Genomic DNA, 25,954 nt, shown 5'->3' with positions numbered 1-25,954 from the left:
TTGGTCCAGGCTAATGTTGGTGGAAGTTGTTGAACTTCCTGTGAAATTCTTCAAGGGCTTCCTCTCCGGGAGCCTATATGATGAACATGTCATAAATGTAACATAAGTAGAGTAAGGGTGCTAGGAGGTGAGAGCTGAAAAAATGTTATTTGAGGTCAACCATAAAGATGTTGGAATATTGTGGGGCCAGGAGGATGCCCAAGGCTATGCTGCTGACTTGAAGATAGAAGTCATCCCCAAATTGGAAATAGGTGTGAGTGAGACAAAGTAACAGAGCTAAGTAACCACGGGTACGTCTAGACTACATGCCTCTGACGACAGAAGCATGTAGATTAGACTACCCGGCATAGGAAAATGAAGCGGTGATTAAATAATCACCGCTTCATTTAAATGTACATGGCTGCTGCGCTGAGCCGATCAGCTGTTTGTCGGCTCAGCACGGTAGTCTGGACATTCCGCGGTCGACATCAAAGGTATTTGTCGACCTCCCAGGTATGCCTCATCCCAGCTGATCGGCTCAGCGTGGCAGCCATGTACATTTAAATGAAGCGGCTATTATTTAAATCGCCGCTTCATTTTCCTATGCTGGGTAGTCTAATCTACATGCCTCTGTCGTCAGAGGCATGTAGTCTAGACGTACCCCACATGTGCATCATCAGGGATAGTGTTCCTGATGGCCAGTAAGCCATCATCATGTTGAATGTTGATATAAAGAGCTTCTATATCCATGGTGTCCAGGATGGTGTTTTCAGGAAGATTACTGATGTTCTGAAGTTTCCTCGGGAAGTTAGTATGTGTCGAAGATAGGTAGGAGTACTGGAAGCGTAGGGTCTGGGCAATATAACGAGAAAATCCTGCTGTAAGTGTGCTGACAATGCTCACTTCACTTCCCTACAGAAGAAAAAAAAGGGGGAAGGGGATTTAAATATTTAACTTTTAAAAAGAGGAACTATACAACAAATAGGATGCTAATTAAATGGAAACTTATAAAGAACAGTCACAAAAAAAAAGTCTGCAAACAACATGGAGGCTACTTACAAAGACCATAATAGAGGCTCAGACTAAATGTACACTCCAAATAAAAAAAAAAGACTGCCACCATGGCTAATCTGCAGAGCAATGGATGCTTTTAGAGGCACAAAGGCATACTTTAAAATTTGAAGTCAAATCCTTCTGAGGAAATTAGAAAGGAGTATAAACTACTATGGCATGTCAAGTGTAAAAAATATAATTGGCCAGGTAAAAAACATTTGATCTGAGGAAGTGGGTCTGGCCCACGAAAGCTCATCATCTAATAAACCATCTTGTTAGTCTTTAAAGTGCTACATTGTCCTGCATTTTGCTTCAGCTACCCCAGACTAACACGGCTACATTTCTATCACTAGGTAAAAAACAACTTCAAGAGCATTTAACAAAAGACCAGACATATTAATAGCATTTTTTAAGTACATCAGAATAAAAAAGCCTGCCAATCAATGACAAAGGTGTTTGAAGGAGAGGACAAGGTCACAGAAGGAAAGTGAAGTGAATTGTTTGCATAAGACTTCACTGCAGAGTATATGGAGGAAGGGGACCACATCAGAGCTATTCCTTCTGGATTTAGCATGTGAATAAGGAGATCCACTCAATTTATAATGTACTTGGATTTGTAAAGAGCCTTTCACAGGGTACCTCAGTAAAGGCTCTTGAATCATGGGATAAAAGGTAAATGGTAAAAAGAGAAGGAATAAATGGTTGGTGTTCACAGTCCCCCAAGGAGTCCCAGTAATGATATAGAAAAGGGGAAGAATAGTGAAGTGGCAAAATTTGCAGACACTACAGCTCCACTACCGCCACCTGTATGCTTGCTGCTGCTGAACCAGACCACACGCACTACCCCTCATCCCAGCCGGGTTGCTAGGCTGCTCCTGCCCCACTACTGTAGCTCCACTACCACACCCTAACAGTTAGGAAGTTTTTTCTAATGTCCAACCTAAACCTCCCTTGCTGCAATTTAAGGCCATTGCTTTTTGTCCTAGCATCAGAGGTTAAGGAGAACAATTATTCTCTCTCCTCCTTGTAACACCTTTTCACACACTTGGAAACTGCTATCATGACCCCCTTCAGTCTTTTCTTTTCTAACTAAATGAGGCCAGTATTTTCAGTCTTCCCTCATAGGTCATGTTTCCTAGACTTTTAATAATTCTTGTAGGTCTTCTCTGGACCTTCTCCAATTTCTCCACATCTTTCTGAAATGTGGTGCCCAGAACTGGAGACAATACTCCAGCTGGGGCCTAATCAGTGCAGAGTAGAGCAGAATGACTTCTCGTGTCTTGCTCACAACACTCCTGTTAATGCATCCCAGAATCATGTTTGCTGTTTTTTGCAACAGTGTCACACTGTTGACTCATGTTTTAACTTGTCGTCCACGTTTTCCCTTAAATCTCTTTCTGCAGTTCTCCTCCTTAGACAGTCACTTCCCATTCTGTATGTGTGAAACTGATTGTTCCTTCCTAAGTGGAGTACTTTGCATTTGTCCTTATTAAACTTCATCCTGTTTACCTCAGACCATTTCTTTAGTTTGTCCAGATCATTTTGAATTATGACCCTATCCTCCATAGCACTTGCAACCCTTCCCAGCTTGGTATCATCTGCAGACTTAATAAGTGTACTCTCTAAGCTGTCATCCAAATAATTGACGAAGATACTGAACAGAACCGGTCCCAAAGCAGACCCCTGTGGAACCCCACTCTTTATGCCCTTCCAGCATGATTATGAACTATTAATAACTACCCTCTGAGAACAGTTATCTAGCCAGTTATGCAACCACTTATAGTAGCCCTATCTAGGTTATATTTCCCTAGTTTATTGATATGAAAGTGATGCGAGTCCGTGTCAAATGCCTCACTAAATCTAGGTATACCACATCAACTGCTTCTTCCTTATCCACAAGGCTCAATATCCTATCAGGGAAAGCTGGCAGATTGGTTTGAAAATCTTTATTAATGGCAGAGGGTAACTAGCATTTAAATACTAAATATTTAACAGCAGCAATGTTGCTGCTTTTCTGCTCTCCCTTTGACATATTCAAACTGATTCTTTTGTTTACTAAGGTAAAACAATTCCTCTGTTATGTTTCTTATTTTTTTTACCTTCAGGCATAAATGTAAAACAGGCGGTTATGAGCTTCCTTTAGAATAACTGTGTAAATAAAAAAATACTTTGAATTCTGGTGATTAAATATGATTGCCAAAATAGACAACCAGGTTTATCAAAACTATAGATGGTAGTGCTCATCTTATTGTCATTTTCTCCCTAGAGAAATAATTTAAGATGAACAATGTGATTCTGCTAAAAATGTAATTTTGAATTTTTACTTATAAACTCAGTATTAAATATAAGTAATATTTTTGCTTCCTTTTTTCCCTTACTATTACTCTGTTTGTATCATGATTCTGAATAACCACAGGTGGACTTATGTTTATCAAGTAGCAGTATCCTGTATATTGGGCATATGAGATTCAATACTGAAAACACCCTGTTTAAGCAAATTAGTTGATCTTGTATTGAATATTTATTATACTTCAGTGTATACTGAAAAGTTCTAATCCAAATGGACAGATTCTTACCAGTAGAAGAAGAATTCATTTAACAAACAACTTACTAATACACAGTGCTTTAAAAACCTAGGCAATATAACAATTGACATTGAAAGCCTCCAGATTTATGCAACTTTTTGGAGCTAAAATTTGCGATAGAATTCACCGTCTGAATAAAATTGCATCCACTAACTTACTTATTTTCTCCTTTCATTCCTTTTGTAGCATTCTTTTTAGAAAAGTATATAGAGAATTTCCACCTGAATTTGCTTTACCCTTTCCACATGATAGCAATGGCTATGTCTGATTTAATTTGATTGGCAAGTATAGTCCAACATGAATGGCAGAAATAATGTGTGCATATCTAGGTAATTTCATTCCTTTATTATAGTCCTTAATACCTATAGAAAATAGATGCTACAACAGTAACTCAGTGTCCATCAGGTTTCAAGATAAGCTGCTCCAGGAGTTTCTTTGCCAGTACTACATTTACATTATTGGACTCAGAGCATGTTTCTATAAATCACCAATAATATAATATAACTTTTGTATATTTTAATGTTATACAATTATACTGATAGAAATCCCTCAAACAAATGCTGCCCGATTTTTGCAAACAGTGTTTGCAAAACTTGAAATGAATGTACAATGTTTAAATCTGAATGAGAAGCAACACAACAATGTCAACACAATGTTTTGAACAACTTGATTGTTCGTTGGTTTTAAAATGAAATAGTTGTCCAACTTTGAATACTAAATACTAATTTTTTTAGTGTAAAATCTTCTATGCAACCAACTATCCCTCCTCCCTTCTAGTTAAAAAAAAAAGAAGAAGAAACCATTCTAAATTAAAATATTATATAACACACTAGGCAACAGATAAGAAAATCCAAACTTCAGGTATGTGTCATATTTTCTTGACACTTTATTTTTGTCTGGCTCATTTTGTGTAGCTGTGGATGGTTTGAGACTTTCATTATCTTTTCCACTACTGTATCATGCTTGTGTTTTTTTTTTAATTAAATAGACCCATGTCAGATTGAAATACTGTTTGCTGTTTTTTACAATTGTAAATGGCAGGCTGTGTGTATGTTGCTAAGTTAGGTTGCAGTGCAACACACCACTGTACTCATAAGAATTAAATTTGACATATTGCAGCTTGTTTTTAGAAAAAAATGTGCATTTATATTAATCGCTGTCCAACACATAAGGCTCAAAGCATGACATTTATATAGCTTTTACTTAGATTACACAAATCATGGGTCATTACAGATTTACTAAGACAGAATGCAGACCACCAAGCACTGTATTGTGGCCCACAATTTGAAAACCCTTTCTATGGGATATAAATAGCTTTTTAATTCCTTAACTGAGGAGCTAGAAGCATATGTTGACTTCAATATTAATTACGTTATTAATTTTTTTAACAGTAATTCAACAGAGCTGTCATTAGCAAAAGCCTTAAAGCATTCGTTCACTTACTTCTATCCTGATAGTCCCCGTAAAAGAACTCAGTTCTGAATCTATATTGTACCGTCCATTATATGGTGCTAAACTTGTATCCTCCAGCCCAATTAGTAAGTTATAAGTCATTCTCCTGGAGCATAAAATAATTTCATATCCTTACATAGACCTAATTCTATCAAATCATGTGAGCATGTGCACAACTTGAAGTCAATGGGGTTACTCATATGTTTAGGATTTTTGCTGGGTCACAATCCAGGTAATCTCAATCTGAGAGACTGCAGGGTTTTTTTCAGAAAAAGATAAGCAATTTGTGTATCTTTTTTTCGCTTTTTTTTTCGGAAGTGGCTTTTCCGAAATTTGGCTTCTCTACACGGGGCCAAATTTTAGAAAAACCTCCTCTTTCAGAACATCCCTTATTCCTCTTACCAAGAGGAATACAGAGATACCAAAAGGATGTGCCCTGAAACGTGATACCTCTGGTATCCTGAAAAAACTCTGTAGTCTAGACATAGCCTGAAAAACAGATGCTTGCCAAAAAGTATGTCACCCTAGTCAGCCTACAACTGGGATGAATGTTGAATTTGATATCTGGGGTGAACGGTGAATTTGAATTGATTCTGATCACTGAATTGTGTGGCTATGATGAAATTTAATGCACCACTCATAGGTTTTTCATTTAATGATAAATATATTTCTAGAACTAGTGACAGTTCACAGCTTCACTAATTATTTTTCTCTGCCCTCCTTGAAAACTTCAGGTCCAAAGTATTTGATGTTAGAGTAGTGCATCTTACAGAGCTTTGTGAAAGGTCATAATGAGAGAAATGCCTGTATATGAGAGAGTTCTGGCAGCTGTTAGAGCATATTATCCTTTTAAAAAAAGTTTAAAATTTCCAGCTACTTTAATGGGCATTAGTTAATCTTTGGGCATTATTGTTTTATTCCAGATATCCCTTTTTTGGTAACATAGTAACAATGAAACTTGCAATCTTGCTTCCAAACTATGTAAAATTAGATAATAAGAATTGGGCATCAGGCCAAAATGAGATTTATTTTTAACAAGTAGGTTTGTGGTGACTTTTCCTATCCAGCAGTGATTGAAGTGAAGTATACTCTCCTTGATTTTTTAGTGGTCTTTGATTGATGTGTTCTCTAAAGTACTTGAAGCCTTATGTAGACACTTTGGGCTCTATTGTCATGGTTTTATTTCTCTTTGCCTCAATAATGCCAGTTTATCAGTGTAGCACTAGTGAAATGCTTTTCTGATCTTTGTTCCTATGAAATACAGAGTACTTACGACTCTGCCCTGGTGCTTATACATCACAATAGCCGTAGGCTTCCTTTACCTCTTCTAATCCTTGACAATATAGTGAGGTTTATGTTTATCCTTTATGATAAATCTTTCAGCTGTGATATCAGTTCTGTGACGTCTGAATGAAGATGAGCAAAGGCTAGATATCTGCCGAATGAATTTTTGGCCATAGATACTTTTTTTTTTTTATATGTATAACACAACCACTTTCCTCTGTAGCTGCCTGTCACATAGCCTTGTTGGACCCCAGTCCATTTGCCTCACAACTAATATATTTAAAATTTTGGACCATTTATGGTCTAACACATATTTGGGAATTCAGAACCACTTCACATGAGGCAATTGGATTTCTTTGGCACTAAAGGTACGTTTTATTATATTTGGGTAATATTACTCTAGAATTGATATAAGCCTAAGTTCTGAGCAGGCTTCCATAGAAGGCTGTGGAATCACTATCAGAAGCTTATACTTGTCAGGAGTGGTCTAAGTTTACTTGGAATTGCCACAAGGCAGAGGGATTGATTTGATGACCACCTGAAGTTTTTCCAACCCTACATTTTTTATTATTTCATAAGTGTAATAATTTAATAAGAAAAGCCAAAAAGGAATTTGAAGAACAGCTAACCAAAAACTCAAAAAGTAATAGTAAAATGTTTAAGTAAATCAGAAAAAGGAAGCTGGCTAAACAGCCAGTGGGGCCCTTGGACGATCGAGATGCTAAAGGAGCCCTCAAAGATGATAAAGTTATAGCGGAGAAGTTAAATGAATTCTTTGCTTCAGTCTTCTTAGTTGAGGATATTGGGAAGATTCCCAAACCTGCGCTGTTCTTTTTAGGTAACAAATCTGAGGAATTGTCCCAGACTGTCATTAGAGGAGGTTTTGGAACAAATTGATAAACTTAACAGTAACAAGTCACCGGGACCAGATGGCATTCACCCAAGTGTTTAGAAAGACCTCAAATGGGAAATTGCAGAACTATTAACTGTGGTTTGTAGCCTATCCTTTAAATCAGCTTCCATACCTAATGATTGGAAGATAGCTAAAGTGACGCCAATATTTAAAAAGGGTTCTAGAGGTGATTCTGGTGATTACAGACCAGTAAGTCTAACATCAGTACTGGGCAAGTTTAAACTATAGTAAAGAATAAAATTCTCAGACATATAGATGGACATAATTTGTTGGGGGAAAATCAGCATGGTTTCTGTAAAGGGAAATTATGCCTTGCTAATCTGCTAGAGTTCTTTGAGGGGGTCAACAAATATGTGGACAAGGGGGATCCAGTGGATGTAGTATACTTAGATTTCCAGAAAGCCTTTGACAAGTTCCCTCATCAAAGGCTCCTAAGCAAAGTAAGTTGTCATGGGATAAGAGAGAAGATCATTTCGTGGCTTGATAACTAGTTAAAAGTCAGGAAACAAAGGGTAGGTATAAATGGTAAGTTTTCCGAGAGGATAGAGGTAACTAGTGGTGTCCCCCAAGGGTCTGTCCTGGGACCCATCCTATTCAATTTATTTATAAATGATCTAGAAAAAGGGATAAACAGTGAGGTGGCAAAATTTGCAGATGATACCAAACTGCTCAAATTAGTTAAGACTAAAGCAGATTGTGAAGAGCTTCAAAAAGATGTCACCAGACTAAGTGATTGGGCAACAAAATGGCAAATGAAATTTAATGTTGATAAATGTAAAGTATTGCATATTGGAAAACATAATCCCAACTATATATACAATATGATGGGGATTAATTTGGCTACAACTACCCGAGAGAGAGAGAGATCTTGGAGTCACTGTGGATAATTCTCTGAAAACATTCACTCAGTGTGCAGCAGCAGTGAAAAAAAGCAAATAGAATGATATGATTCATTAAAAAAGGGAGAGAGAATAAGACAGAAAATATCTTATTGCCTCTGTATAAAACCATGGTATGCCCACATCTTGAATACTGCATACAGATGTGGTTGCCTCATCTCAAAAAAGATATTTAGGCATTATAAAAGGTCCCAAAAAGTGATTTAAAATGATTAGAGGTTTGGAATGGGTCCTATATGAAGAGAGATTAAAAAGGCTTGGACTTTTCAGCTTAGAAAAAAATAGACGGGGGGGGGGGGGGGCATGATAGAGGTCTATAAAATCATGACCAATGTGGAAAAAATGAACTCCTTTCCAGAGGATGTGGTAAAGGCTAGAACTTTAACAGGGTTCAAAAAAGAGCTAGATAGATTCATGGAGATTAGGTACATCAATGGCTAGGCCGGGTAGAAATGGTGTCCCTAGCCTCTGTTTCTCTTGAGGTAGGTGACGGGAGGGATCATGTGAGGATTATCTGTTGAGATCCCTCCCTCTGGGACATCTGATATTGGCCACTGTCTGCAGAGAGGATACTGGGCTAGATGGACCTTTGGTCTGATCCAGTCTGGCCGTTCTTATGTACTGATTTTGATTATTTGTATTATGGTAATTCCTAAAGAACCCAGCTGAGATTGAGGCCCCATTCTGCTAGGTGCTGTACAGACATATATTAACAGTCAGTTGCTTTCCTCCAAAAAAGTTACTCTGCCATGAGCCTTGAGTACGAGGTGGCCCATAGTTTACACTATCCCAGAACCAGATTGTCTGAGGGCTGGTCTACATTATCATGGTAGAGAAATCTAAATTACTCACCTTCAGCCTCATGAATAACAGCTGAAGTCACCATACTTAGATCTACTTATCACAGAGTCCTCATTGCAGTGTGTCAATTGAAGATGCTCTCCCTTCGATTCTTCTTGTGCTTCTCATTGAGGTGGAATCCCAGAGTCAACAGGAACTGTGATTGGTAGTTGACCTATCCCATCTATATTAGACGTAATAAATTGACTCCTTCTGTATCCATCTCTGACATGTTGATCCTATCTGCAGTGAAAACATGCTCTGAGTAACAATATGGTGCAGGACAGAGGAAGAGTTAATCTGTATCTGCTTTACATCTGGTGCAGTTCACTTTTCACCCTTCACACTGACTGTGCAGCTCCAGCTAACACATTGTGGAGGAGTCAGAGCTTCTCCCCACTTCTTTCCACTCCCTCCCCCCACACTTACCTAGGAAGGAAGTGGAGGCCTGTGAAGGCAACTTGTTTTACCTCCATCACCTTCCTGCCTTGCACTCCTGTCTAGAGGATTAATGACAAGACACAACATGTTCTTGAAACAAGTTGGGCAGGAAGACCAAAGTCAAGGACTAAAGTATTAACAGTGTGTTCTTATTGCAGTGTGCACAAATCATAGGCAAACATTTCAGATATACCAGCTTACTTCCTATCTAGACATTATCATCTGAAATGAAATCCTAGCCTCTACCATCCTAAAGGAGTTATATTTGGCTGTGATTTCTGCTCTTGCACAATGACTTCAAAATACAGGCTGTTCAAAGCAAAGATGTTGCTGGACCAGAGAACCCTGGTAGCCTAGAGGCAGGAGGGCAATCCAGGAGGGACTGGGCTGAAGCAGTGGGGCGGAGCAGGGGCTGGAGCCGGTGGCAGGCCCCAGCAGCTCCCAACAGCCTGAAGCACTGGGACTGGGTTGGGGTAGCCCTAGCAGGGCAGGATCAGGGCAATGACAGCCTATAGTAGCGCAGGGCTGGGGCTAGTGTCCCAGGAAGTCTGCAGAAGCGGGGCTAGCGATTGTGCGCTGCTGTAGGCAGAAGCCTGCTTTCTTGGCAGCCCACATCAGTGGGACAGGCTAGGGCTGTTGGCAGCCTCAGCAATACACAGCAGGGTGGGGCTGGAGCCCTGGACAGCCCATGGAAATGGGGCCAGACCTTGCAGGCTGCTGTGGGTCTGGGATTAGAGCCTGAACATTGGGCAGCTGCAGCAGCCTAACCAGGGCAAGAGCCAGCCTGCAGCAGAGAGTGCTGCTGGAGGTCGGCAGGCAATCTGTCCATGGCAGCAGCAGTGGGACCAGCAACCCGGCAGGCAGCGCGGCTGGGGCTGGAGGTAGTCCGCCACTCCCTCTAGCTGGCAGAGTCAGTGGCTGAGGGCTATGTTAGGGAACTTTCTCTCGTCTGGCAAATTCCCTGAATCGGGATGGGTCAAATCTTGAGGGTGCTGGACAAGAGCTGTCCAACCTGTATTTCTCTGGGATTCTCACATTGGATCACTTGAAACCCATATGTTCATTTTCAATATTGTACAAGCATTTATTACTCAAAATACAGGACTCAAAATAAACATTCATAGCATCTTTCTCCTGCTTTGCTTGAAAGGTTACACAACTTCTTTTTAAATGGTATATTGATAAGACCTCTTTTTGGAATAACGTTTCATAGTTCTGGACCTTCATGTCTTGAATGGCTTTGCTTTGCTTGGGGGCCTTGTTGTGCCAAGGATTCTACTAACCTTATTCTACTGAGTCCTACCTACCGCCTCAAAATGTATGCCTTGAGGACTTTCAAATGTTACACAGAATTCTGAATTCTGACATGTAAAGGTCAGAATGTCAGGTCTGTTAATGCTTTCAAAGTAACCATTATTATTTAGCCTTGCCTTTTAGCTACTTTCAAATATCTTTGGTGTGCCAAAAGCACTTTAAAACCCTTAGTTTTATACTATACTGAATCTTGACAAAAGGGAGGGTTGATGTGTGATGAACGTACATCTTTCTTAGTCTTGAGGCTAGATCTGCTGTTATTTTAAGTTATTAGTAATTTCAGTTTGGATGTGAATATATGTTATGTGAAAAATGGCAACACTATCTACATGCTTTTACAAATATACACTGTGCTACCAGTCTGACAGTACTCAAGAAAGGGGAGAATTATAAGCAGTAACGTTCTCCTTAAATATAATGCTTATTGTTTGACTTAAACTAAATATGAGCTCCAAGTTGAGAGATGAGTCTTTGTCTTTTGGTGTCTCTATTTTCCCTCTTTTTAGATACAAGAACCCAGAGTCTACAACTTTGATCATGGAAACTGTTACTACAGTTATATACACCAGGCTTAGAAAATATCATACAAGACTGTTAAAAGTTTTGAAATGAAAAAAGATTAGGCCCATATTTTGTAAAAGAGAAATTGAATATCATGTTCAAAAAAGTTTTCAGCCCTTTTTAAACTCCTAGGCTACGTCTACACTGGCCCCTTTTCCGAAAGGGGCATGCTAATTTTAAACTTCGTAATAGGGAAATCCGCGGGGGATTTAAATATCCCCCGCGGGATTTAAATAAAGATGTCCACCGCTTTTTTCCGGCTTGTAGAAAAGCCGGAAAAGAGCATCTAGACTGGCCCGATCCTCCGGAATGAAGCCCTATTCCGGAGGATCTCTTATTCCTACTTTGAAGTAGGAAGTAGGAATTCCTACTTTGAAGTAGGAATAAGAGATCCTCCGGAATAGGGCTTTATTCTGGAGGATCGGGCCAGTCTAGACGCTCTTTTCCGGCTTTTCTACAAGCCAGAAAAAAGCGGCGGATATCTTTATTTAAATCCCACGGGGGATATTTAAATCCCCCGCGGATTTCCCTATTATGAAGTTTAAAATTAGCATGCCCCTTTCGGAAAAGGGGCCAGTGTAGACGTAGCCCTAGTGTGTCTACACGGCGTCACTATTTTGGGATACAGCGCCAAATTTCAAAATAAGCTATTTTGAAACACACTGAAATAAGCTATACAATTTGCGTAGCTCAAATTGTGTAGCTTATTTCAAGCTAGCGGTGCAGTGTAGATGCACCTTATAGTGAATGGCGGATACTTACTTTCTCTAAAAGCAAAAACGAGTATATTGAGCCCTGTGTTAATCCAATCAACATTTGCCCTTTGTACCACAGAATAAATGAAGTAAATTAAAATTTAACTTACTAATGTCATTTTACCTCTATTTAGAATGAACTGGATTATAGGAAACACCTGAATTTGAATAAAATAAACTCCTTTCCTCCCTTAAAAACAAAGCATCCTTATGTATGTCTGCTGTGGCAAGTACTGCCATTGCATCCCACAGTTTGCCACATCAACCAGTTAGCCATGTTTAGTCCATCTTCCCTAGATCATAAACTAGAAGGAACCATTGTGATCATCTAGTCTGACCTCTTCCAAAACTCCTCTAATGGAACCTTCCTGAATTAGTTCATGTTTGAACTAGAGCCAGAGGTGAAAGTAAGCAGGTGTATCCAGGTGCACAACTCCAGCAAGAGCTGGTCGACCAGTGGCAAAAGCCAGCAGGGAGCTATTTAAAGAGCTGGCAGGGACCTGGATTGCAATAGGACAGCACCTAAAAGAAATGTTAAGTTGCTTCATCACTGACTGTCTTTTTAAGCAAAAAATATCCAGTCTTGTTTAAAACTTCAGTGATGAAGAATCCACCACAGCATTTGGCAAGTTGTTCCAATGCCTAATTAATCTGCTATATATTTGAGGGAATTTGTCTGTGTGTGCATTTGTCTGTCTCTCGGAGTGTCTGTCTGTCTGTTCAAGAACTCCTAAATGGTAAGAACTAGGACCATCAAATTCAATATGTAGTTTTCTTTTATCACAACTTAAAGCAAGTCAAAGGTTTGGTTGTGCCAGGAAAATGGGATGTACCTGTCATAGCATTTCTTATCATAAAACTATACAGAAATGAGACAATAATCAGACAGGTGAAAGGGGCTGGCTGAAAGTGTGTCCTGCTCCATCTGGGACTACAATAACCCACAAACCTCCCACTTCCTAGGCATCCATTAGGGAGGGTGGGGAGGACTGAAGTCCCCCCCCCCCATTTTGAACAAAAACATTGCTGACTGTTCCTTCAGGGGAAAATGCACAGTGCGCTGCACTCCTCACTCTAGCTGGGGAATGCACGGGGCAGACACACCTGGACATGCTATAGAAGGGGGACATACACCCCTCCCCGGATATACCTGCTGGAGCAGCAGTGACCGTAGAGAGGCACTTCTCACCTAGCCCCAAGTTGCTGGGAGCTGAGGTGAGAGAGAGCTTGGGTTGTCCTCTCTCCCCATGGCAGCCTTCATACCAAACCCCTCACTCCCAATCCCACTCAGATCAGTGATTTAAATGACAAAAAACAACCGAGTAAAGGACCCGAGCAATGCCAGGTAAATCTTCTAGTAATTTATAAACTTGTTATAACTTATTTTCTGTTTGTTTGTCAAGCTTCAATTTCCAGCCACTGGATCTTGTTTGACTTTTCACTAGTTGAAGAGCCCATTATTAAATATTTGTACCACATTCTAGTACTTGTAGTGTACACTGTGATAAATAGAGGATTGATGAGTGATTTGTCAAGATAAATAGATTGAGCTCCTGGTATCTGTCACTGTAATTCAGGTTTTCTAATATTTTACTTGTTCTTGTGGCTCTGCTCTGACCCTTTCCAATTGAACAACATCCTGTTTAAATTGTGGACACTGGAACTGGACACAGTATTTTAGTAGTGATTGCACCATGCCAAACATGGCAGTAATATAACCTCCCTTCTCTTGTTTATACAGCTGAGGATCACATTAGTTCCTTTGGCTGCAGCGCTGTACCAGGAGTTCATGGGCAGCTGGTTGTCTACTCTGACTGCATGTTTTGTGCATGTGCGCGCGCGCGTCTGTGTGTGTGTGTGTGTGTGTGTGTATATATATATATATATAGTCTTCTATCTATTTAGCCACAGTATAATATAAATATTTTTATTTAAAACCATTAAGGACTTTACCCTTTTTCTCCAGCCAACCTGGATATGACTCATACCTTAGCAAGAGGCATTAAAATGTAATCAGAATAATCCACTCAAATGTGAATTTCAAGGAGCTATATTAACTAGCAATAGCTAGCTAGTTATAACATCTACCCTTGATTTCCAACTCTGAGCACATCTACACAACAGGGCTAAAGCCGAAATAAGCTACGCAACTTGAGCTATGTCAGTTGCGTAGCTTAAGCTGAAATAGTTTATTTCAGCTTGTGGCGCTGTCTGCACAGCAGGAAATCAGAAAAACAGCACTCTTCCTCCAACTTTCCTTATTCCTCATAAAATGAGGGTTACAGGAGTCATAGTAAGAAGTCCTCCAGATCTCCATTATATTGACATTATGTCAAAATAACTGCTTGAAGTGTAGCTGTGGTGTGACAGGGCATCTGCCCCACACTGGCCCTTTAAGGGTAAAACCCAGTTTTGGGAGAGGGCTGAGGGCAAAGCCCCACAACTGAGGCAGCTACTAGCTAAACAGGGCCCAGCTGAAGGGTGTATAAATAAAGATTCCAGGAGGGAAGGAGAGAGAGACTGACTCTTGCTCTGGTCTGGGAGCAGGAGGGATCTGGCTACCAGTGAAGCTGGAGGCTTCTTGATACAGAGTAGTGCTGGCAAGAAGCAAGCAGAACTGGGGAGCTCTGGCCTGACTTCATTCCCAGGCTGCAGGGCCTGAGAGTACTAGTGCTGTAGTTAGAGCAGGCCTGGAGAAAGGCAGGCAGAGGTGGGGAAGCTCCAAGGCTGCAGGGCCTGAAACAAGGCTACAGTGTGTACTAAGGCTGCAGGGAGGCAGCCAGGGAAGGCAAAGGCAGCAGGTCCACACCCCCTTGCTAAGGATGAGTGGCCATTTCAGACTGCAGTTTGCCCCTGTGGTAAGGGGCTAGATTATGATTGGCAGTGGGTCACTGAGGCAAGGTGAGCATAGGGAGTAGGGTGTTCCCAGAGTGAGGGGGCACTGTGGTAGGGCAGCACCCAGATGTGGAGAAAATAGGTCTGTGAGTGAGATACCGGCCAGATTGGAGTGCTCCAGGACCAAAAAGCTAATACCCAGTGTGTTTGGAAGAAGACGCCCGTGGCAGTGAGGCACACCTGGTTACTTGCTGATTATGTTATTTTGGAATAACGTTAGTTATTCTGAAATAACACTGCAGTGTATACATAGCCCAAGTGTTTTTCTGTAGATTGTTAGATGTTTGGCAATGCCATCAGATTATTCTGTAAATGCTAATACCAAAGATGTAAGATACTGCAGGAAACTAATATTATTTACACTATGTTCAGCATAATTACCTATGCTATAATGAAGTACAGCTAATTGCCTTATGTGAATGAATACAACTATTTCTCTGTGTATACATAGGAAATAGATTTGCTTCAAAGCAGTGGTCCACAGATAATCTGCACTGCCTATTCTTCCTCAGGGGAAGGTCCTGTTATGACAAGAGACTTGTCAGTTTGCTAGAGGTCTATAAAGGAAAGACCAAGGCCTGATGCATCTCTAGTCTGGGACTTACACTAGTATAAGTTATAAAATGAAGATCTTCGAAATATAATTTGGAATAACCAGGAAAATGCTTGAAAAGACTTTAATAGGCTTAACATCTAAGATGCCTTTGGATTCTGATCTGGTGGGATGAGTCAATAAAAACTTTTACAAACCAGCAGATTATTTCATTGCTGCTGCGATCCCAGACCAGGAACAGTGTGGCTACATCTAGACTGTCATGATTTTCCGCAAATGCTTTTAACGGAAAAGTTTTTCCGTTAAAAGCATTTGTGGAAAAGAGCGTCTAGATTGGCATGGATGCTTTTCCACAAAAGCACTTTTTGCAGAAAAGCGTCCGTGCCAATCTAGACACGGCTTTGAGTAAGAAAGCTTTTTTGCGCAAAACAATACCGCTTTATCAACACTGGCCCTCTTATGAAAAAGCATTTGCACAAGAGGGCTTTTGCCTGAACGAGAGCAGCATCGCATTTCCGCAAGAACACTGACAATCTTACATGAGATCGTCAGTGTTCTTGCGGAAATTCAAGTGGTCAGTGTAGACAGCAGGCAAATTTTTCCACAAAAGCATTTGCTTTTGCAGAAAAACTTGCCAGTCTCGACGCAGCATGAAAGTCACTTGTATGTATATCAATCTTTTAACTCTTTTCATCTCTCTTCTTTCTTTTTTACTTTTAGGCTGTGTCTAGACTGGCCAGTTTTTCCGGAAAATCAGCCGTTTTTCCGGAAAAACTTGTCAGCTGTCTACACTGGCCGCTTGAATTTTCTCAAAAGCACTGACTTCCTACTGTAAGAAATCAGTGCTTCTTGCGGAAATACTATTCTGCTCGCGTTCAGGCAAAAGTCCCTTTTGCGCAAAGCTTTTGCGCAAAAGGGCCAGTGTAGACAGCTGAGATTTGTTTTCCGCAAAAAAGCCCCGATCGCGAAAATGGCGATCGGGGTTTTTTTTGCAGAAAAGCGCATCTAGATTGGCACGGATGCTTTTCCACAAAAAGTGCTTTTTTTCCGTGCCAATCTAGACGCTCTGTACCAAAAATGCTTTTAACGGAAAACTTTTCTGTTAAAAGCGTTTCTGGAAAATCATGCCAATCTAGACGCAGCCTTATTGTAAAACCTTTAGGTTTAATTACTAAAGGATTGGTATCAGCATGATTATTGGATAAGATCTGAGACTCATATTGACTGGGGATTAGCATCTGATCATTTGGGATCACTGAACCTCACATATGGTGAATCAGGTTTCCAGTAACCCTTCACTAAATTATACTCTGTTTGGGCGGGAGTTACCTTCTGGAATGCATAAAGGGGATTGTATTTGATTTCTTGTTGTATTATAGAAGCTATTGTGTTACTGGCTTGGTGAATCTAATTATAGAACAAATCATCAGTTTTGGGGATTGTCTTCCCTATTTCTTGCAGTCTGCTCTAAGTGTAGCATTTGTAGTGTGGTCCACCTACTCACATATTTATGTAAAATTATAAAGCTCTTCCACCAGAATCCTTCATTTGTCACTGTTTCAGCTATTAGTCTGATTTAATGAAGGTCTGTATGAATGAGTACATATCCCTGTTAAGCTGAATTATGCAATATGTCTTTCATTGCTCTCTTTCATAGCCAAAGACAGATACTTCTCCTTGATTCTGTTTAGCACATGGCGCTCTTCCATCATCTCCATTCACCCATGCACAATTTGCCTGTTCCTGCCCCAGATACAGCTGCTTCATTGGCTGATCCTTTTTCCCCAACCTTGATTAATGCTTTCTGGTTCCTGGAGGACACTCAAGTTTTCTGCTTTTTACAACAATAAGCACAGACACGGGAGCTGACAACCTGGGCAACGCGTATGGGAGGTGAAGGGTAGAAAGCTCTCTGAACTGGTGGGAACTCAGGCAGAAGGAGCCAAAGGCAGACAGCCCTCAGCACTACCTGGACTGCCCCACCCCCACCAACTCCGTGCTGCCTGCAGCACACTGTGCAATGCCTCTGCCTTCCCTGGCAATCCTAAGAGCCTCAAAGAGCATGTCACATGGTGCTCCAATGACTATTTAAGGGCTTGGGGGGCCTAGGCACCATTGCTGCTGCAGTGGAGGGTGGAGCCCCAGGCCTCTTTGAATCACTGTAACCCAGGGCAGTTATCCCTTTTGCTCTCTCCCTCCTTCCCAGTTGGCAGGCCTCCCTCCCTCTTTGCTTCCCCCCCCCCCCTCCCAGTTGGCAGATCTCCCGCAATGGGGAACCATTTTTGGCCAGTGACCCACAGAAAAATCAGATGGGCAGCACACAAGTGAGAAGCAAAAAAACCCCCCAAACCACTCACAGATGGGCCCCCAACTGAGGAGACACTGCCCACATTCCCCTTGCCTACCAGAACCTAGGGGGGCCCAATCTAGTAGATTTTATCGTCAACAGACTTGCAGTGGGGCAGCAGGGGGGCTGAGAGGGGCTCTGAGCTCAGGGGCTGGATACAGGAAAGCCGGGGGTTACCCGTCCCTGCTCAAGCTGCTGGTCACAGATTTATTAGCACTCCAAGATGAATTGCACACTATTCATATGTTTTCTATATGCTCAGTTCTGCTTCCGAGGCTATTGTGACATAGTTAAAGAATAAATTGGGATATCCTTGATGGTATTCACTCCACCATACCTTGCTCACTTCCAGTATAAATGATACTAAATAGGTGACTGTTTCCCGGCTTGCCTCTTGAGCCCCATGGTATACCGACATACTCTTGCAGACCTCAGACTTGATAGTGGGTCAATGATGAATGATAAAAATTGGTTAAAACAGTTGGAAACATCTTGTACTAGAATACTATTTCCTAAAAAAAAAAAAAATCTCAGAGGGGTAGCCATGTTGGTTTGTAACTTAAAAATGAGTAGTCATGTGGCACCTTAGAAATGGACTTAAATATATAGAATCATGAGCAAAGCCCACTTCATTAGATTAATTAGAGTAGAAATAACAGAATCCAAGTGATACATGTAACAGCAGAAGTACCACCTGCCAATTGTAGGACCCGTGTTAATAAGGCTAATTAAGTGGATTGGATGAGTCCCATATCTAACAGTTGTTAAAGGCAGGAAAAATTGGCTTTGTAATGTGCTATTGTCTTTTTTCAAGCATATCAAATCTGTAGATGAATGCTAGCTCTGCAGACTCCCTCTGTAATTGGTTAGTGAAATTCTTTTGCAGAAGAATGGCTACTTTTAAATCCATGATTGAGTTCCCCTAAAAGTTTGTGTGTGTTACCATTTCTGATGTCTGATTTGTGTCCATTTATCCTTTGTCATAGAGACTGTCTTGTTTGGACAATATACACGGCAGAAAGGCATTTCTGGCACTTGATGGTATATATCACATTAGAGAATGTGCAGTTGTATGAACTCCTGATGTTGTGGTTTATGTGTTTATGTCCTGTGATGGTGTCACTTGTATAGGTGTGTGTGGGCAGAGTTGCAATTGGGTTTATTGGAGGGGTAAGTTCCTGGATGAGGATATCTGAGGTGTGATGTATGGTTGCTGGAAAGGATTTGCTTCAGATTGGGGCTTTGTCTGTAGATGAGGATTGCCCTGTCTCCCAAGTCCTGTCAGAGTGAAGGATCATTTTCCAGGATAGAATGTGGATTGTCAATGATTCGCTAGTGGGTTTAAACTGGGGGCTGAAGGTGCTGAACAGTGGTGTTCTGTTAATTTCCTTATTTGGCGTTTCTTGCAGTAGTTGACTTGTGGGTAAATGTCTGTGTCTGCCAGTCTGTTTCCTCTTTTCCCTCAGTGGATATTTAAGTTTTAAGAATGCCTTGTAAGTATTTTTATCTCTTTGTGGGATTGGAGCAAATCTGGTTGTGTCTTAGTGCCTGGCTGTAGACAATGGATCGTTGTTTGTGGCCTGGATGGAAGCTAGAGGTATGTAGGAAAGAACAGTGCTCAGTGAGTTTCTGGTGGTGTTTATGTGACTGGGAGCGCTACAAACTTGTCCATACTTATTGGATTTCATAGGAAAAGACAGTTTTCCCGTGACAAAATTGTTTTTTCATTGTAGGTAGATCTGAGTGAATAGTGCAGTATATTTTCCATATATTTCCCGTTACTATTCATTCATATTGTGATGCTAGTAGACCAGGTGCTATTTCGTGCCAAGAATGCTTACAAATACATAGCTGGAAACCAGTCTTGTGTGCCTGCATGTTAGCATCATCAAAACAAATATTAGATCTGAAATCACTAAGAACATGTTTAATACATTATAAAATGCCTGTATGATGCTTCATGTATTGTTTTCACTCATACTAGAACATGAAGAATAGTTAACCACAGACACTTACCAGCATGACCCTGTAACTAAGTAACCCATCAAATGAGAATGAAGCTTTGTAATATAAATGATCTCTTGCAAGATATGTTAAATCCTATTCATTAAATACAAATGAGTCATGTGTGAGATCAAGGATCAAAGACTTCCTCCTCCACCCTTCCCCATTAAGAAAGGACCTGTGTGGGAACTGTTGCTGTCAGCCTGGTTTCTGTAAAAACCTGTAAATATGAATGTAGTCCCCTTACTAAAGGGCTGAGTCTAGACTGGCCAGTTTTTCAGGAAAATCAGCCGCTTTTCAGGAAAAACTTGCCAGCTGTCTACACTGGCCACTTGGATTTCCGCAAAAGCACTGACTTCCTACTGTAAGAAATCAGTGCTTTTTGAGGAAATACTATGCTGCTCCCGTTCAGGCAAAAGTCCCTTTTGCACAAAACTTTTGCACAAAAGGGCCAGTGTAGACAGCTGAGATTTGTTTTCCGCAAAAAAGCCCTGATCGCGAAAATGGTGATCGGGGCTTTTTTGCGGAAAAGTGCTTCTAGATTGGCCATGGATGCTTTTCCGCAAAAAGTTCTTTTGCGGAAAAGCATCCGTGCCAATCTAGACACTCTGTTCCGAAAATGCTTTTAACGGAAAACTTTTCCGTTAAAAGCATTTGCGGAAAATCATGCCAGTCTAGATGTAGCCAAGGTGCCTCTGCTTATTTTCAGGAAAGACCCTGTGTGCTGCAATCCAGCCTCATAGACTACAATTCCCATGAGCCCTTGGGGGAAAAACAGAAAGGAAGTGACCCTTATGTGGGAGATCGAGAGTCTCTCCATGTGCATGAGAAGAGAGGCCTAACAGTCAGGGACTCAGCCCTTGGAGTTTGGAAGAGAAGGGGAGCCAGTCTGCTGTGGAGGAGTTTGATCCAGTCCAGGGGCTGTTAGAGTGCAGTTACAGACTGGGATTAGATGCCTATGGAACTGGGATCTAGCAGGCTGCTTCTGATAGGCACAGCATGAGGCTTTGGGAAAGTGCTGCCTGGACAGAGCTACTGCCTAGCTTGGACCCTCATACACACTGCCTGCAAAGAACCTCCACTACAGCTGCAGTTCTTCAAGCGCGCTCACACAAGCAAGAGTCTGGGACTCAGTCCAGGGGTGTGCTCACTCTGGGGTGGGATCAATATTGACAGTGTAACGGCTAGATATATAAATTCCAATTATGCACTTTGTTAATGTTATTCATTGTTAATCTGTTAAACCCTGTTTATTTAAATTAAGTAAAGATTGTTTATTTTAATGTAATCTATTAGATGTATATGATTTGTAGTGTTGTTCTGGAATTAGATCCAGATTATAGCTAGAATGAGTATATTCAAGGCACACCAGTAAGTGTGTACAAGGCCAGCCAGGTGGAGGCACTGCCATTATACATTCATTAGGGCTTTCCCCCAACTAAACACCATCACCACTGGGGTGCTCAGGATTTCCTTTTGGGTTAAAACCATCAGGCACCCAGGCACACCTGGGAGTGTGACCTGCACCCGAGTAACCCGGGGAGGAAAAAGGGGGTTACATGAACATGGGAAAATTCTTTATCATTAGATTGCTTCGATTATAGCAGGGCAGAATAACTGAATGAAAAGACTGAAATCCACAGAGTTACTCTTAAAATACTTTTGGAAAACTGGCAAATTACTGCATCTCTGCTACATTTTGAAATTATAGACTGAGCATCATCTGTACATGTTTTTACCTGCTTTAACCTTTCAATAACTCATTCTCTTGAAAAAACAATGAATCATCTGGTAGCACTTTATAGACTAACAAAACATGTAGATGGTATCATAGGCTCATGATGCCATCTAAATGTTTTGTTAGTCTATAAAGTGCTACCAGACTATTTGTTGTTTTTTCAGTTTACCTGTACAGACTAACTCGGCTACCTCCTCATTTTCTTTTCTTAGCTTATAAACCTTCAAGTTAGTTTACTATAGAATTGGGTATCAGTATTATCTTTGGGTGAGCTAAGATGCAAATTCATCTGGGTGAGTGACTGGCCTTCTGAGTGTAACCTGGAAAATTTGATCTTTTGTGTGTGTGTCCGTTTATTACTTAGTCCATCTTGCTTGGGTGATTGTGACATCATTGCAGTATTTTGGAGTTCTCATTTGGTACTTGGTTGGCAAATTCTAATTATAGAACATGCTCCCTTTTAGGTTGTCTGTCCTGCTTTTGACAGTCTGCCCTGATGTAGGCTGTCATGGTAACGAGCCACTCTAGATAGTGTGATACAGATATTCAGATTGATTTGGGTTGGTTATGTGCTGGGTGCTTTTTAATGTTTGTTTTTTCCACATTGTGGAAGTGGATACATGTTTGCAAAAACTGAATTGCATAGTTGTATATACTAATAGCTAAGGTAACTGAAGTTTTAATTTATACATGTGAACCTGTATATTTTTACACTCAAATGATACTTGCAGTCCCATCAAATTAGGGAACCAAAAATACAATGTGTCTCTTTTGATCAAAGAGCTAAGCAAAACGGGCCAGTTTTTGAACATTGAGTATTGAATACTTGTAGCAAACTTTTTACGATCAGTCCATGGAATTATTTTTTTAATACTGAAAATGTGAGTAAATTCAGCTCATTGAGAAAATTGTGATCTGCTTATGGACAATTGACAAAGAAGAAAAACTAATCTTATTTTGTATAGGATAAAGAAGGTTCTACTCATGAGCAAGAAAACAGATATTTGTGATTTGCACTGGAAGGGAAGAGAATAATACCACTTCTATAGACAAAACTTAAAAAAACAAACAGCGAATAGTCCTGTAGCACCATAGGGTATGTCTACACTTGCACCCTCTTTTGATAGAGGGATGCAAATGAAGATATTCGAAATTGCAAATGAAGCCGGGATTTAAATATTCCATGCTTCATTTGCGTTAAGGCGCTATTTCGAAATACAAAACACAGTGTAGATGCAGTTATTTTGGGAGAACACCCTTCTTCCGAAATCACCCTTATTCCTCATAAAATGAGGTTTAACGGTTATTTTGGAAGAAGGGTGTTCTCCCAAAATAACTGCATCCGCACTGCATTTTGTATTTCGGAATAGCGCCATAATGCGATTATGCAAATGAAGTGCAGGATATTTAAATCCCAGCTTCATTTGCGATTTCAAATGTCTTCATTTGCATCCCTCTATTGAAAGACTATCAGAAAAAAACTATTTGTGTACCTTTTTCCAATAAAGCCCCATAGTGTAGACATAGCCTTACAGACTAACATGGCTACACCTCTGAAACTTCTATAGACATATTCTGGACCAAACATATTCTGGAGCAATTTGGTTACCTCCTCTCTACAGATGATGCCAGCAAGTATGATTAAAGGTACAAATCTGTCACTGAAGTCACAGATTCTGTGATTTTTATGAGGCCTCCAGGATTATTTGAAAATTCCAATAATTCAGCCCGGATGCAAGGGGGTGGGGGCATTCAGGCTTCAACAAATCCATGATTTATTTTTTATTGCCTGCATGTGGTCTGTGATTTTTAATTAAAAAAATACTCCTGCCAAAATCATAACATTAATCAGGATAAATGTTCTTCATGTGTTTTGAAGTGCTTACGCACACAAAGCTGGTTTGTTTTTGCATGTAAAGGTTGTGTAGAAAAACTTACATCTGTACTATCAGACACACATGTATAACTAAATTATGTATGCACATTTTATATCTTCATAATCAGTGAGTGTCTATTTGGGATTATGAAAATCCCGAATGTAGTAAGTGTGAAAATTTTGCTGTTTATGTCAAATATAAGCCTGACCAGTTTTTGTGTACTACCTGGATAAATAAGTGACAAGAGTCTTGTAATGAAAATCCTGACACTACTCGTAATAAACTTAGGCACTGATGATCCAATTGTCATAAAAACACTTCTTCATCACTAATGCCTGAGCCTACATGTTTTGCTTATATTTAAGTTTAAATATTTATGCAAATTGTTGACCTATATATAATTACAATTTAAACAGTTCTTCATTATGTTGTCTTTTTGTAGGTACTTACAAATATTTTGATAAATAACTTGTTATTTTGATCCTCCATCATTCATATGAGATATAAAGGTATGTTAATGTTTTATAATGCATGAGCAAGTTTTAATGATTCATATAATTTATCTTTTTAAGTAGATGCAGAAAAGTGCATTCTTATCCGTATCAGAGGTAGATATATTCAGCTTCCATATCTGCTGTAGGACTTATGTTTTAGAGTACTGTATCTAACATTTGAAAAATAGTAATAGAAAATGGCATCACTTCATACATTCATAGTTCCCAATGCCTGAAGGGACCATTGTAACACTTAACTTGAACTCATGTATAAAATAGGCCATAGAACTTCCCCATAATTCCTAAAACAGACATTTTAAAAACATACCCAATCTTGATTTTCAGAAATGTCAGTGATGGATAATCTACCACAGTGCTTGGTAAATTGTTCCAGTGGTTCATTATCCTCCCTGTGAAAAATTACACCTTATTTCCATTCTGAATCTGTCTTGCTTAAACTTCCAGCCCTTGGATTGTTAACCTTTATCTTCTAGACTGAACAGCCCATTATGGAATATCTGTTCCCCATGTCAATACTTACAGACTGTAATCAAGTCATCCTTTAACTGTCTCTACATTAAGCTAAATAGACTCAAAGAGCTCAGTCTCTGTAAGGCATGTATTCTAATCCTTTAAGTATACTCATGGCTATTCTGTGAATTCTATCTACTTTATCAATATGCTTCTGAATTGTGGACACTAGAACTGGACACAGTACAGTAGACTTCCGATAATCCGGAACCTATGGGACCTAGGTGGTGCCAGATTATCAGATATGCCAGACTATCAGGAGGTACTATAAGATGGTTATATATATACTGTATACATTATATACTGTATATAAAGTGTTCTAAACCCTTTTTATTGTACATACTGTATACAGTATACTGTAATGTTTTAGTTTTTTTAAGCCTTTTTTACCCTTTTTGCTCAGTTCAGCTGCTGCCGCTGTTACCTTGTGACTCATTTTTTGCCGAAGTTCACTCACTAGGCTCTTGCCATTTTGATGCTGGACTATCAGGAGTGCCGGACTATTGGATGCCGGACTATTGGAGTTTTACTGTATTCCAGCAGGAATCAGACCAGTGCCAAATAGAGGTAAAGTGACCTCTCTAGTCCTACATAAGATTCTCCTGTTTATGCATCTGTGACAGGGCATTTGCCCTGCACTGGCCCTTCAAGGGCAAAACCCCAGCCCTGAGTGAGTGCTGAGAGTGAAGCCCCAGCTGAGGCAGCTCTGCTTATGAGGGCCCAGCTGGGGCCTATATAAAGAAGGACTCCTGGAGGGAGGGAGAACAGATTGCTGCTCTGGCTGGAGAGCAGTAGAGACCTGACTGCCAGGGAAGCGGGAGGCTTCCTGGAGGAAGAGCAGTTCTGGGGAAGGAAGGCAGGGCTGGGGAGGATCTGGCCAAATAAGCCCCCAGGCTGCAAGGCCTGAAGTTACTAGGGCTGTGGGAGAAGGAGTGGGTACTGCCGGAGGGCAGTATCCTGAAGAGGACACCGTGGTTAAAGAAGAGCATGGGGAGATACCAGCTGGAGGAAGGAGCCCAATGAAGCAAGCTAATTCCCCAGCTGATGGCGCCTTGCTGGTGAGTCTAGCTCGTGATAGCATCTCAGGATTACATTAGCTTTTCTGGCTACAGTCTCATGCTGGGACCTCATGGTCAGACCCCCAAGTCTTTCCAGTTACTCATGATGCGATGTGTCGTTAAAATAAGACAAGTATTTGATATCATTTAAAAATGAGTACTCCTGTGGCACCTCAGAGACTAACAAAAATATATATAGCATCAAGCTCATCTGAAGAAGTGGGTTTTGCCCACAAAAAGTTCATGACACTATAAATACTTTTGTTAGTCTCTAAGGTGCCACAAGACAACGTGTTTTTTAAGTTGTTACAAACATGGCTACTCCTCTGAGACTGTTGATATTATTTGCTTTATATTTTACAATATTTTTTAAAATTAATA

General features: G+C 40.4%; 1 long non-coding RNA gene across 2 annotated transcripts in view; it reads left to right on the top strand.

Annotated features, from left to right (window-relative positions):
* Positions 1-25,954, top strand: part of LOC142829875 (uncharacterized) — a 183,331-nt gene that overhangs the window by 114,531 nt on the left and 42,846 nt on the right. The window contains exon 1 of one of the 2 annotated variants that reach the window (XR_012904756.1): positions 25,283-25,573. The exons of the other annotated variant lie outside the window; for it this stretch is intronic. This is a non-coding gene — a long non-coding RNA (uncharacterized LOC142829875). Of the gene's footprint in view, positions 1-25,282; positions 25,574-25,954 lie in introns of those variants that run through there. 2 annotated transcript variants of the gene reach the window in all.

This window comes from Pelodiscus sinensis, chromosome 6 (assembly GCF_049634645.1).
Source record: "Pelodiscus sinensis isolate JC-2024 chromosome 6, ASM4963464v1, whole genome shotgun sequence".
Taxonomy (NCBI): domain Eukaryota; kingdom Metazoa; phylum Chordata; order Testudines; family Trionychidae; genus Pelodiscus; species Pelodiscus sinensis.
Note: the sequence above shows the minus strand (reverse complement) of the source record. Positions and strands in the feature narration are given on the sequence as shown.